This window comes from Notolepis coatsorum (assembly GCF_963971535.1).
Source record: "Notolepis coatsorum genome assembly, chromosome: 7".
Lineage (NCBI taxonomy): Eukaryota > Metazoa > Chordata > Actinopteri > Aulopiformes > Paralepididae > Notolepis > Notolepis coatsorum.
In genome coordinates, this window is record NC_140171.1 from 90198046 (window position 1) to 90214154 (window position 16109).

Here is a 16109-nt window from a genome sequence, read left to right on the forward strand (position 1 = left end):
AGAATAACAGGAACAGTGTATTGCACTACCAAAGCTAACTAGCATGTCACACATGCGCTGTAAATAACTATGTACAGATACCGAGATGTCACTCCATGTTACCTGCTATCTGTTACTGCACAATGTTGTTTCTTCTTTGATTCTATTATATGTACCACTGTATTGCACATCGTTGCGGGCAAGACCACCCGCATTTCATTGTATACCTGTATGCCGTGACAATTAAAACTCTTGACTTGACTTGACTTGACTACACATCAGCGTATTTACCCAAACATAGCAACGTCCGATGACGACATAGATAGCAAGCGTTACTGTTCATATCTCAGTGCGTGCCCATTCTGCGGTCTGTTAATAAAGTTTTCAATCAGACAGATGTATGGAAAGGCTTTTATTATAACATTTGTTGCAGTAAAATCATTATGCCTCGTTGTCATGCTGCGGTGCGCTAGTAATCACTCGTCGCCACGGTGAGCTGTTGTTGTTGTCGTTGAGCTGAGCTCGTTAAAATCAATGGAGGGCATTCAGGAATGTAAAAAAATAATAGCGCTTGCCGATTGGTGCTAAGAACAGCAGGGCGGGTACAAGCGGTGTGACGTAATTGGCAGACTCGACTGTCAATCAAAATGATTCTGTTGCCGGCTGAATGATTGAATGAATGAAAACGTTATTAACGATTGCAGAATGGGTACAATACAGTACAGCTCAATACAACAACAGTGGACTGACTGGAGGATGAAGACCAGAAAAAGACTTTCGGCTTTTTTACATAAGGGTCCTCCATTTTCAATTCATCAAAACATTTAGAGACATACAAATATACAGTAGTTTCATAAAAATGCTAAAATCCTATTGATTGATTGATTGATTTAAAACTTTATTAACATATTGCAGAATGGGTACAGTACAGCTCAATACATACAATTGTTAAGGGGATGCAGATAGGGATGGGAATCGGAATCGATTGGGAACCGGTTCCTAATTGTCAGATTCCTGGAATCGCATGCCTCCGTGACTATCGATTCCTCTTATCGATGCCAGGTTTTTTCCGACAGTTGCGCATTTAAAAACAATAACGTTAGCGCCACGCATGTTGCTAACAAATTCTTTTTTGCAATAACGACCTGTTGAATGCAACTACAGTTAAATAGATTAAATTAGTTCTCAAATACATTCTTTTATTTAAGTGTATAGTTAATACATTTTTTACAGTTTTTGTATTTTATCTCACATGGGGGCTCAACAATAAATGATAAATGACAATCAGAAATGTCAAGTTGCATGTTGTTATTCTAACCAGCTTAGTTCTGTTGCATTTCCAATGTATTTATTTAAATTATAAATGTATCAGGAATCGATAAGGGAATCGATAAAGAATCTGATCGATAAGCAGAATCGATAATGGAATCGAATTGATAAAATCTGATCAATTCCCATCCCTAGATGCAGACCAGAGAAAGACTTTCGTCTTGTTTACATCAGGGTCCCCCATTTTCAATTCATCATATTTCATATCTAAATCATATAATATCTCATTGCTAAATATATGCAATATATAATCTAATAATCCAATAATCTAAATCTAATATATAATATAAAAATGCTAAATGCATGGGTATTTTATTTTGTCTTTAATGTTAGCTTGCAAACTCAAATAGTGTCTTGGTAAGCCTCATAATGAATTGTTTGGGAAAAAAAAGAAAAACATCATGATGCGTATCGTGTATCGCCGAAAGGTCAGAAAATATCGTGATATCATATTTAGGCCATATCGCCCAGCTCTAGTTGGGATCCTTTGAATGAATGAGAATGTCCACAAACATGGCTTCACGTAGAAATCACTGACTGCACGCAGAGACGAGTGCCTAGGCAAAAAAATATTCTGAGTATATTTGCTTAGAAAACGTAATTGTCTAATTCAATTATTTTTTATTTCTCCACGTGGTAAATACACAGGTCACAACATGTTTACATGAACGTTTTGGAGTTGTATTTGGAGTGTGTTTGGTGACTGTAGGACACTGTAAGGGAAGGTCAGGCTATTGCACCACCCCACTTCCAGTGATGAAGCTAAGCTACGCTAACGGAGCGACTGTTCCCAAAGCTAAATGCACGCACAGAGACAAAAAAGGTATGTATCTTCTTGTCTAACTCCAGGGAAGATGTTAAATAAGCAAATTTCCTAAAATGTTGGAGTTTTCCTTTAAAGTAATGGCTTTGCTTGTCCAAATGACAATACTGACCAAATCTGTACACAGTGGGCTATGTTATGCTATCTTGCTATATCCATCTATTGCTATACAAGAACCACTCCCGTTCTTTATTTTAAATTTTTTTTATAAAGTAAAGTGACCTTTTCATTTTATAAAGTGACCGTTTGGTGTCAGCGTGTGCAGCATGTGTGTGTGTGTGTGTGTGTGTGTGTGTTAGTGTTGTCAGTCACGATACTGGAATTTCGAACTTCGATACGATACCTTGAAAATACCACAATACCACAGGGAAAAAGGTTAAATCTTAAAATGTAATAATTTTTTTTTTTTTATATATATAAATTTTGCTTTTGTTGCTGGTCGATTCTCCTCAGCTTCTCTGGTACTATAAGAGAAGATAAATATAACACTTTTAAAACCCTTTGTTTATCTTTAGATCACACATTTAAAAATACTATTCATCTCACTTCAATAATTTTTATTGCAGAACATGGTATTTTCTCAAGCAGACAGATGTTTACACTGTAATCTGTGTTGCATGTACCTGACAAACTGAACTGTTTGTATTACAGTCATATTCCGACTTAACTGAATACACATGTGTGTGTGTGTGTGTGTGTGGACTACTGTACTATTACAGGTATTGAAATGAACAATGCAACTTCCTTATAAAAAAAAGAAAAAAGAAAAAAGAAAATATGAATAATTAAATATCGATATTTCGGGAAATGAGTATTGAAACAGTTTTAAATATTCAGAATCGATATGTATCGATTTTTTGATATTTTTGACAACACTAGTGTGTGTGTGTTTGTGCTAAAGTGACTGTTAGTGTGTGAGCGTATACAGTATGTGTGTTGTGTGTAGGGCTGTCTTAAATACTTCGAAGCTTCGTTCGATGGCACAAGCTTCGAACATTAAAAAAAAATCGAAGTTTAAAAAAAATATATATATATATAAAAAATCTTTTCAAAAAAAAATTCAATTTTTTTTTTACTTCGATTTGTATGTGTGTGTGTGTGTGTGTGTGTGTGTGTGTGTGTGTGTGTGTGAACTACCCATCCCAGTTAGGACAGCCGAATCCCGTCCAATCTTTCGCCGTCGACTAAAGACTCACTTCTTCAACCATTATCTGAAATGACGATAAAAAAAAAAAAAAAAAATCTAACCGTGACTAACCTGACTGTCATGCACTTGTCCTAATAAACTAACCTACACTGTAACACGCAACACTTTGATGAACATTGTTACTCAGCTGATAGAGTTGTACCCTTCTTGCTGTCTTGTCGTACAGAACTTGTAAGTCGCTTTGGATAAAAGCGTCAGCTAAATGACTAAATGTAAGTGTGTGTGTAGGTGTGTGTGTAGGTGTGTGTGTGTGTGTGTGCGCGCGCGCCTTGTAGAATTCCACACATAAGAAAGAAAGATACTGGGATGAATAAACAAAATAGGAAATAAAATGTAGAAATGCATGCAATACATAAATAAATATGAATCTCCATATATGAAATATAACATTTAGATAAGGTGCTACTGAGATGTTTTGGTGAGTTCTTTGTTTTTTTGTGGAAGTTGCACTTCTTAAAAATGCATGAACATTCACTGATAATTGGTCTGTAGTGGAGTCTACAAGGTCTACATTGCCGGACCATGTAGAATCCGGACCTTGTAGACTGACATAATTCTGTGCATAGTTTAGTCTACACAGGCCATATTTAAAATAATCAAAATCTTACTTCATTCATCTTAAACATTCTTGATTTGGGGGATTGGTAGTTACCATGAAATCTGAAGTTGTTCAAACGACAACAGCGATCCACCTTGAATTAAATCACACAGCCGAGTGAAACCTTGTTGGATGCGTCACAGTCACGAAAGAGGCTACTTAATTAATTAATCCAACCCACTTTATTTATAGAGCACATTTAAAAACAACAAAGTTTACGAAAGTGCTGTACATGTCAGCGTTTCCGTTAGCCGGTAATTACCGGTATTTGGCCGGCAAAATCTGTTGAAGTCCGACATATTTAATCTCTCCGGTCATAGTGTCCGGTGAAAATAGTTCCCTCTGGGCACAGTTTGATTATTTGAATTGTATTTGGATGGGCTGGAGTTGGGTGGCCTATGCGATGAACGAAACAATCATTGCGTTTGTTGTCGTTGCTTCGCTCAGCGAGAGCTTGCTGCTGGATTTGCGGAAGGCATGCAGCTGCAGACCCACAGAACCCACCAGCTTTGCTGGCACAGTGCGGTCCCCAGACCTGGAAAGCTGCTCTGCGGGTCTGCAGCTGGATGCTTCTTGCAAACTAACTGCGGCCGGCTCGCGCTGATAACAGCTTTCATTGTTGGACCGGCTGCTTGGTGGAGCAACGATGAAACGAATGTAATGAATCGTTCGTCGCATGGGCTATTTAATTTTGGCCTGTTTTGGTACGGTTCGGGTGGTCAAGTTGTGCTTGGAGGGAGTTGTTTTCACCGGACATTATGACCAGCACCAAGTCGTTGGGAGGTGGATATATACATCACGCAAACCCGCGATAATGTTGCCGTCTCTCTGCAAAATGTCTCAGTTCTTCGCTTGATATAATTAATACAAATGTCCAATATAACGGAATTCGTTAGCTCATAAAAATGTGATTATAACAGACTGCTGTTTAGTGTCGGACCGACTGCCCACATACGCGGTCTATTTTATTTCAAGTCAGCAGCAGCACGGAGTATCGAGGGACTTATTTTATTTGGAATATATTAATGACTGTATACGCAAAAGTAGCCTATAGTTTTAAGTAATAATATTATAAATCTACATGCCTTGAGGATGACATTCTTTATTCAATTGTTTTAAAGCTCAATAAACTATGACCGGAATTAATCTCATTTGTCCGGTAGATTGAAATCTTGCAGGTCACGGAGACCGGCAAAATTTTTTCTAACGGAAACCCTGGTACATGTCCCACAACAGATACAAATATATATATATATATATATATATATATATATATATATTTTTTTTTTTTAATCTTATGTTGTGGGACTTGTACAGCACTTTCGTAAACTTTAAATTAAAAAAAGCTTTGAAGGTCAGCCCTAGTTGTGTGTGTGCTCATGTGTGCTTGTGTGTGGAGAGTTCAGTGTTCAAGACTATGATGGCCTGGGGGAAGAAGCTGAGCCGAAGTCTCTCTGTCCTAGTTGCTGGTGTGCACAGGCGTTTGCCTGACCGCAGCAGCTTGAACAGGCTGTTGTTGGGGTGGTGAGGGTCTTTCATTATTCTGCAGGCTCTGGATTTGCACCTCTTGTTATACAAGTCCTGCAGGGGTGGTAGTGCAATACCCGTAGTACGCTCAGCTGAGCGCACCACTCTCTGTAGGGCCTTCTTGTCCTGTGCCTTGCTGTTTCCATACCAGTAGGGATAGGTACCTTTCACATTTGAACCGATACGGTACCGGTACCCGTGAATCAATACCGGTACCCAACGGTACCTTTTTTCGGTACTTTAGTCTCAATTTTTTTTTATCTACCTCAGTCGTGAAAAAAATAATCCAAACTTCAAATAACTACAATTGGACAGGGAATGAAGATCTCCAGCGAACACTTCATTGCCTCGGATTATGTTGTTGGGGGTGGGAGGTTTGTCCAGAAGACCACTAATCAGCTGAAGCCTGATGCGGTTCCCTCGGTCTTCGACAGACAGACCGGCGCAGGCAGTTCAGCGTCGGGAGCATTTAGCCTGCTGGCTACCTAGCTCCAGTTCAACCAGCCGAGCGTTGGGACCATTTAGCCTGCTGGCTACCTAGCTCCAGTTGAACCAGCCGAGCGTCGGGACCATTTAGCCTGCTGGCTACCTAGCACCAGGCACCAGCGTTAGCTCCCGGAGCGATGGCTAGTTAGTTAGCACCAGCCGGGTACCAGCGTTAGCTCCCGGAGCGATGGCTAGCTAGTTAGCACCAGCCAGGAGCAAGGTAGCCAGCACACTAAATGCTGCATTAGGCTAGTTAGCTGAACCGTAGCTAGGTAGCCGGTACCTGGCTGGTGCTAACTAACTGGCCATCGCTCCGGGAGCTAACGCCGGTACCCGGCTGGTGCTAACTAACTAGCCATCGCTCCGGGAGCTAACGCTGGTACCTGGCGATAGGTAGCCAGCAGGCTAAATGGTCCCGACGCTCGGCTGGTTGAATTGGAGCTAGGTAGCCAGCAGGCTAAATGGTCCCGACGCTCGGCTGGTTGAACTGGAGCTAGGTAGCCAGCAGGCTAAATGCTCCAGACGCTGAACTGCCTGCGCCGGTCTGTCTGTCGAAGACCGAGGGAACCGCATCAGGCTTCAGCTGATTAGTGGTCTTCTGGACAAACCTCCCACCCCCAACAACATAATCCGAGGCAATGAAGTGTTCGCTGGAGATCTTCATTCCCTGTCCAACAGGCTGATCGCGCCGGTGAGCCAACGTGCCAACAAGACTGTTTTTTTCACTGGTAGTTTGTGGAAATTAACCAACTTTCCTCTCTCTTTCACACTGTAAAATTTGTTTGAACAGCCAGGAGCAATACAAAAAGAACCACAGCGGTCCCGTTGTTTGGTAGGCAACATTTGACTGACCCGACAGTCCATGTTTACTATGCAGCTAACCAGCAGTGTATACACCAAACCAACACCGTGACGTCAGCAACAAAATGGCGGCGCACATGTTCATAAATGCTACATAAATGGACATTACAAATCGTTTCTTAGAAACGCCTTATTTTTAAAACGTGATTTTTTCTGTGGTTTATCTAAATACTAATTTGATGCTATGACTATGTGTTTATCGCTATTGTAACTGAGGGGTACAATTCCCTGACTGTATTACTAGATATGATACTTACTACCACTACCTTTGTACTTAATATTCGGCCACCCAGTACTCTGCATAAATATATTATGATGAACACTGTCACGTAGATGAAACGGATCCAACACAAATGTACGAATTAGAAATAGGTCTTTATTTCTACACAGCGATGGTGTGTAGAGCAAGCACTTAATCAAATCAATCACATTTATGAATGGGAATTAGTATGCACTTTTATGGCAAGAGTATTCGTCGGTATATCAATAGAGAATGTCCAATCTCTGAAGGCGCAGGTGGTACATATACGACCTGGAATAGTTAAGGAATAACAGCAATGATACTTTAATGATTATAGACTGGATACACTAGGGGGGGTTAATCCGATCGCTTGTAAGCCGACAGGAGTAGGAAGGGGGGGGGGGGGGTAGAGTCCGGCTGCCTCATCCGGCCAAGGGTATCCCAGGTGAACCCACTGTAGTGCCGTTCAATGCGCCGGCGATCCTTGGACCGCAGATGAAAGCAGGTGGACTCTCTGTGGGCCGGCTCTCTCCGGTCCACGGGGGAGAGACGTGAAGCGACCTCGTCTTGCAGAGCGTCTCCTCACCTTGCGTCCTCTCCAGGGGGGGGGGGGTTCCAACACACGGCAGTGTCGGGGGTCTTTATCCATGGAATAATCAACGTATACAAAGCATAATCCGTGCCTGGGAAGGCGGGCTGTCGTCGGTAGAATAATCCGGTATACAGGTCCACTCGCTCGTAGGCTCTGGGGCTCCTCGGGTGCAATCTCACATGGGGTCGATCATCCTGGATAAACAGCCAGTTTTCTGCCCGAAACGATGGGGTGCTGACTACGGTAGTATTCTCACCGCACGAAGCACTATATATTAACAGACTATTATTAGCTTAATAGACTACGTCCAACTCGACGATATAGTGCCAAATATGACTATTCAAATATTAATATACACGATGTCTCAATACCGATGGTAGGCCGAACTTGGCCTTACTCCCACACGTGGCGTCGCGGGGAGGCTTTACGTCTGTGACTCTATTGGAGGGTAAGAAACTGGACTGAAAAGGAAGTCCTACTTTAGTAGCGCAGTATATATACGCACTATGAACAAATAGTCCCATTAGTGGTGCGGTAGCCAGATTCCTACGCGGAACTAGGACTTGTTCGTACATGTTGAGCGGTACGTTTGAACTGGGTCTGGGGGGTATGGCAGCCTGGCACCAAGGTCTCGACCAATAGTAGAATGGAGACTATTATGGGATGTTCAGTAGGCTAGAATGGATATTCAATGCATATTGTACAAGGAATATACAAGGGATATCAAGGAATATTAGAGAATATACAAATACAATTAAATATATATATATAATAAATATATATATTCGGTTTAATCTGGCCCTTCACAACAGCCACCCCCTGATTGGTCCCAGACCTAATCAGTTAAGCAGAGACAGATTAATCGCGTTGTCTATTTACACATAAGGGTTTGCTGTAGGGGTCAGTCAACTTCACAAAGTCATAGGGTTATAGGGTCATGGTCATCATCGATTGTGTCTGGGAGTCGGGGCAGTTCTATGAGCCTCGCCACGGGACGGGTGTAAGTGCGACCCTGGACAAGCACTTCAGCTGCTCGGACCTTGCCGTCGGCACCGGTGATCACTTTGCTTACGCGGCCGGCCGGCCACATAGCTCTGGGCAGTGATTGATCAATAATCATGACGACTGTTCCTTCTGTCAAATTGTCTCTCTCCTTTACCCACTTCTGGCGGGTCTGTAGAGACGGTAGGTAGTGCAGTAGGAAACTGCTCCAAAACTTGTCGGCTAATACTTGGCTGTACCTCCACATTCGTCGGCCGTTCGCTTCTTCAGGCCGGTACATTGTCTGGGGTAACGCGGGATCTAGCCGCCCCATCAGGAGTGTGTTGGGGTCTGCGGAGATAACAGTGCTCAATCCACAGAACACAGGCTTCTTATTCTCAGCCTCCTCCTGACTGGCTTCCCTCGGGATAGGCGTGGGCCACTGTCCTTCCGGGAGTCTTAGGAATGCGGGGCCGTCACTGTAGACATTGCGACGGGTGAGGTCATCCAGGGGGATCCCCCGGGTGATGACGTCAGCTGGGTTCTGTTTTGTATCAACGTAGCGCCACTCTGTTTCTCCGGTTAACTCTTCGGTTAAGTCTTGAATCTCGGTGACTCTGACTCCCACGAAGACTTTGTACTTGCATGAGTCCGATTTGATCCAGGCGAGTACTGTCGTGGAATCTGACCACAGGATTGTTCTAGACACCGGTATGGTGAGCTCACGTTGGATGAGCGTGGCTAGGTGCGCTCCGGCTAGGGCTGCGCAGAGCTCTAGGCGTGGGATAGATTGTTGCTTGCGTGGGGCTATTCTCGAGCGGGCGAGGACAAATGCTGTGTAGATCTCTCCCCCCCTTTCTTGGGCCCGCAAGTAGGCTACTGATCCGTATGCGACCTCTGAGGCGTCACTGAAGACGTGTAAGTCCATTTTACATGTCTCTGGCCTCACCGTGGGTGGGAAGTAGCTTCGGCGCATATTAACGCCTGGGAGTGAGTGGAGCTCCATCTCCCACTCTCTCCAGGTGGATGCAAGGTGTGCGGGAATGGGGTCGTCCCAGCCCTGGTCCTTGTCCCACAATGCTCGTACAATCATTTTTGCCCTGGTGGTGTACGGTAGAATACATCCTAGCGGGTCATATTGTCGGGCGAGTGTTGTGTACACACTCCGTCTGGTGGTCGGCGCCGCCGCCGGCCTTCCCTGCTCCGTAGTCAGGGGCTTGTGTCTGTAGTGAAGCGAATCTGTTTTGAATCGCCACACCAATCCCAGGGTCATCTCCTGGGCTTCTCCCGGGATTGTAGCCATCCAGGTCTCGCTGCTGGCTGCCTTGTCCTCGGAGGAGAGGCTGCGCAGTACTTGCGGATCGCTGCTGGCCCACTGCCTGAGATCAAAGCCGCCTTTGATCAATGAGGCGCGGAGTTTAATCAGGAGAGCCTCTGCTTCTTCCTGGGTTGAAAGGCTTTGTAGACAGTTGTCTACGTAGAAGCTGTTCTTTACGCTGTGTCGGACCTCTTCGTCCGCTGCTGGGTCCTCTGCTACATGTTTCTGTAGTGCAAATGTAGCACAGCAGGGGCTGCACGTCGTTCCGAAGGGGAGGACTTCCCATTGGTAGATGGCTGGGTGCTCATCTCCTGGCTTCTCTCTCCATAGGAACCGTAACAGGGGCTTGTCCTCCTCTACTAATCTCACCTGCAGGAACATTCCTTTAATGTCCCCGCTGATGGCCACCTTTTCCTGGCGGAAGCGGAGTAGAACGCCGAGTAGGGAGGGGCCGAGTGTGGGACCGGGCAGTAACTCTTTATTCAGATTTTGGGATCCGATCTGGTAGCTGCAGTTAAATACTATGCGGTCTTTACCGTTGTGATGGACCTTGTGGTGAGGCACGTACCACGATTCAGTGGTCTGGTCAGCCTCTTTAATGTCCATCTTTGTGACGTGTCCCGCTGTGATGAGCTTCTCAATCTCAGCGCGGTATACACTCTCTTGGGCGGGGTTCTTGGCTAAGCGCCGCTCCGTGTTCAGCAGGTACCGTTCTGTGGCGTCTGTCTTGGCGTGGAAAGTAGGCATTCCTTCTCGCCGCAGGAGTGGCGTGGCGTATCTCAACACGCCGTTGACCGGGACTCTCTTGGTCCCTGTCTCGAGGAGGTGAATGGCGTAAATGTCATCTTTAGAGCGAATGTCTTTCCTTCCGTTCTTAAAGGGCATTTGTTCCAAGGTCCATAGCCGCTCTACGTGTTGCAGGAGTGCGGTTTCTCCCTCCGTGACTCGGGAGTGGAGACATCTAGTGGCTGTACTTCGGTTGAGAGATTTGGCGAGCGGGCCTTGGAGAGTCCATCCCAAACGGGTCTCGACTGCTGCAGGACAGCCCCGGGGTCCGGTATGAACCCGGTCTATCGGGACAATGAGGTCTGCATGGTCGGAGCCTATCAACAGGGTCGGCATAGCATTGTCTATGAGCGGGATCGGTAACTTGCGCAGATGTGCATATTTCTCCATCAGCTTGGCGACGGGGTATGTGTACCGCGACAGTCCTATTTCTTGGCTGGTGAAAGCGTCTGTAATCTGGTACCGTCGCTCAGGCTGGCCGCTTGCTGCGATAGAGAATGAGACATTCTCGCCCTTTATCGTCTTCAAATCTCGTCTTATTGTCCGAATTGTCATTTGGGTTTCGCTTCCCCGCAGCCCTAGCTGGGCCGCAGCGGAGGCGAGCAGAAGGGTCTTCTCTGACCCGTCATCGAGGACGGCGTAAGTGTCCAGGACTTTATTCTGGTAGCTTAGTGTCACACGCACTACTTTTAGGAGTACTCGGGCTCCACTGCTGCTGGCGGGATCGATGTACATGACGCTCGCTTTGCTGCTGGATGGTGCGGGTGAAGGGCGCCGTCTGTTACTGTCGTGAAGTATGTCCAGATGGGCTCCATCGCACTTGGTGCACCTTTTCTTTAAGCGGCATTCGGCTGCCATGTGTGAGCGCGCACAGCGAAAACAGCGCTTGTTGGACTTTATCCATTGACTTGCTTCCTCCGCGTTCAGCTTGGGGAAGGAGTCACATTGCGCTAGCCAGTGTTCTTTCTCACAGTAGGGGCACACTATCTTCCACTTCTCCGTTCTGGAGGGGGTACTGTGGCTCCTGCTGCTCGGTACTGACTCCGATTGGTGCATCACAGTCACCGATCTTCTTCCATCATTTAGTCGTCTGGTTCCTTCTCTGGAGCCAGGGGTGCTCCGTCCGAATGTATCTAGCCGTAGGCTGCTGACTTCTCTCGCCAGGAAGTCTGCTAGATCGAGGAGGTTCGGTTCGGGGCCATTCGGGTCTCGGTGGTCTCTCTGCCGCCTAAAACGCTCCTGTCGAGCGGGCGGCAGCTTCTCCAAGATCCTTTCCACATTTGAGTTGGCGTAAAGTTCATGCCTCCCCTTCTCTCTCTGCGCTCCCAACATCCCTACCAGGGACTGCACTCTGATGGACAGGTCGTCCAGTGCTCGATTGTCTATTGCTGGGGGTAAGCGGTCGATGTGTCGGATCTCCTGGATCACGTAATCCCATATGCGCCCATACCTCTGGTCCAATGCTACCAGCGCTGCTGTGTATGGGGTGGTGGAAGTCGCGTAGGCGAGCGCTATATTATGTGCGCGGGGTACCTTTAAGTGCTTCAGTAGGATGGCGTATTTGTGGCGTTCATCCAATACATCCACCAACATGGTCTCCAGACACATGCGGAGTTCTGTATACTGGGCCCGGTTCTCTTGGGTGAAGTCGGGTACCATAGGCGTGCCAATGTATGACGCTGACTGTGGATACATCGGCGAGCGTTGGGGGAGAGGCCTCCTAGGCGAGTCTCCTCCCGCTCCTTGGTATGGGCTGGTACCGGCAGTGTACCATGGCCCGCTTGTCCAGGTGCTGTTCCTCGGTGCGGGTCGTGCGTCGTGCTCACCCGTGTATAGAGTCGGGGGTCTGTAGCGCAGCTCCGCGGGAGTATAGCCTGGGCTGTACCGGACCTCCTGGTCCGGTAGAGTACTGTGCTGTCGTCGGGCGTGGTTCTCCTCCTCTTCCTCTTCGTCTTCAGTTAGGTCATCCAGTGCTTGTAGTCTCTGGTTTAGCCTCTCCACAGGATATGCTGCTCCTTCCCGGTTGCTAGGTCTCGCTTGGACCGGTGGGGGGAGGTGGTCTGTGGGGGGTATAGACCTCGTCTGTTGGTCAAGTTCAGGGTTGTTTACTCGGCTAGGGGATGCCGCCCTGGAGGTGTGTCTAGACGAGTTCCTGGAGCCTCTGGCGGAGGGAGAGGGTGTTGTCCGTCTGATCAGCTGTTCTATTAGTTGCGCTTGCTGTCTGTCGCGCTCTGCGTCCCGTAGAGCACCAGCAGCTGCTCGCTGGCTGTCTGCTCGGTCTCGGGCCACATTCTCTTCCCTCTGAATGCGTCTTATTTCTAGACGTATATGCTCTTCTTCGCTCCGCTGCTGGATCTGCAGTCGGTCGCGTTCAGCAGCGGCGTTCAGGCTGATGAGGAAGGCCTGCTGTAGGGTCCTCTCTGCCTCGCTGGGAGAAGGCGGTTGTATAGGGGAGCCTTCCCTCGGGGTACTCCTTGCGGAGCCTTGGAGCTCTATCTCCACGGTGCTCTCCCCGTCTTCTTCCGTGCCGAGTTCTCTCTCGGTAGCGCTGTATTCCTCCCGGGACTCATCGGGGACTACTTCTTCAGTACTGGCGGGGTGTGAAGTCATGTCTGGTTCCCACTGGTCCCCACCGTGAACTTGGTCAGTTACATTAGAACCCGTAGGGGCCTCTATGGTCGGGGTAGTCTGGGCGTTGGGGTTAGACATACTTTTACTTTCTAGTTTTACCGCGTTTACTGTTAGTAGAAGACTAGGTTGTTGACTGACAGCGTAAGCCTCTAACTGAGGGAGCCGTCGTTCGCGCTGCGGGCGTTGGTTAGGAGGATCGTTTCGTGGAGTGTTCATCATAGGCCATTTCAATATTAATAACACTATATTAATATTACACTAATTACCCTCCGGCTCGAAGGACCAATTGTAACTGAGGGGTACAATTCCCTGACTGTATTACTAGATATGATACTTACTACCACTACCTTTGTACTTAATATTCGGCCACCCAGTACTCGGCATAAATATATTATGATGAACACTGTCACGTAGATGAAACGGATCCAACACAAATGTACGAATTAGAAATAGGTCTTTATTTCTACACAGCGATGGTGTGTAGAGCAAGCACTTAATCAAATCAATCACATTTATGAATGGGAATTAGTATGCACTTTTATGGCAAGAGTATTCGTCGGTATATCAATAGAGAATGTCCAATCTCTGAAGGCGCAGGTGGTACATATACGACCTGGAATAGTTAAGGAATAACAGCAATGATACTTTAATGATTATAGACTGGATACACTAGGGGGGGTTAATCCGATCGCTTGTAAGCCGACAGGAGTAGGAAGGGGGGGGGGGTAGAGTCCGGCTGCCTCATCCGGCCAAGGGTATCCCAGGTGAACCCACTGTAGTGCCGTTCAATGCGCCGGCGATCCTTGGACCGCAGATGAAAGCAGGTGGACTCTCTGTGGGGCGGCTCTCTCCGGTCCACGGGGGAGAGACGTGAAGCGACCTCGTCTTGCAGAGCGTCTCCTCACCTTGCGTCCTCTCCAGGGGGGGGGGGTTCCAACACACGGCAGTGTCGGGGGTCTTTATCCATGGAATAATCAACGTATACAAAGCATAATCCGTGCCTGGGAAGGCGGGCTGTCGTCGGTAGAATAATCCGGTATACAGGTCCACTCGCTCGTAGGCTCTGGGGCTCCTCGGGTGCAATCTCACATGGGGTCGATCATCCTGGATAAACAGCCAGTTTTCTGCCCGAAACGATGGGGTGCTGACTACGGTAGTATTCTCACCGCACGAAGCACTATATATTAACAGACTATTATTAGCTTAATAGACTACGTCCAACTCGACGATATAGTGCCAAATATGACTATTCAAATATTAATATACACGATGTCTCAATACCGATGGTAGGCCGAACTTGGCCTTACTCCCACACGTGGCGTCGCGGGGAGGCTTTACGTCTGTCACTCTATTGGAGGGTAAGAAACTGGACTGAAAAGGAAGTCCTACTTTAGTAGCGCAGTATATATACGCACTATGAACAAATAGTCCCATTAGTGGTGCGGTAGCCAGATTCCTACGCGGAACTAGGACTTGTTCGTACATGTTGAGCGGTACGTTTGAACTGGGTCTGGGGGGTATGGCAGCCTGGCACCAAGGTCTCGACCAATAGTAGAATGGAGACTATTATGGGATGTTCAGTAGGCTAGAATGGATATTCAATGCATATTGTACAAGGAATATACAAGGGATATCAAGGAATATTAGAGAATATACAAATACAATTAAATATATATATATAATAAATATATATATTCGGTTTAATCTGGCCCTTCACAACAGCTATGCTTCATCTCCCCTTTAAACAGTAACGTTAGCTCGGTAGGTAGCCAACGTTAGCTCACGTCGCATGCACCAGAGCAGACTGTTGCCGGAGGCAGCTGGAGCCTCTTGTTTACATGGGTGCGGGAGGGGCAGGTGGAGGAGGAGGGGCCGTACGCTGCAGGCAGCTCTGTGTGTCTGAGAGAGAAGTCAGCAGTGAGATCTCCGCTAAGAATTGGATCATGTTTTTCGACCGGTTTTGACGATCGGCGAAAATAAAGCATTATCACCGATCTCATATTTATACTGAATATCGGCCGATACCGATCGCTGGCCGATCGATCGGGGCATCCCTAGTCCATATCACTGGGGAGGGAGGCACAATCCTTAACCATCCTCTCAAAACATTTCATGACCACAGAGGTGAGTGCCACCGGTCTGTAGTCATTCAGACCTGCTGGAGAGGATTTTTTTGGTACCGGGATTATGGTGGACACCTTGAAGCAGGCAGGGACCACAGACTCAGCCAGGGATAGATTAAATATGGTGGTGAACATTCAGGCTTTAAATGCCTTAAGGTCCCCCTATAGGGGGACCCTGCTTTTCTTTATCATAAATCGATCAATAGAGACCGTATTAGATCCCCAATTATCATATCATGGGGTATCATTGGAAAGCCACACTAATTGGCTACAACCCTGTGCAAAGATTTTCGAGATCGCCAAATGATTGACAGAGCTAGAGCCCCGGGAGTCGGGAGTGGTAATGTGTACTTTTGCGTATTTTGGGTACGCCTCACATATCGGCATGTAACTCGAGAACCGCTGAACGGATTTTGTCACCTGAAAGGGCAATCGACAGGCAACAAATAGGGCTTTAATTCTATCTATATATTGTATTTAATTCTATCTATATATTGTATTAAAAGAAATGCACACCTGAGCCACTAGAGGTCTGCAAAGAATCATCCACATGTGGGCCCTTGGATGTTAACCCATTCTCCGCCATTGACGGATTAAGACGTCATTCCTCGCCATGCTTAATCTGCC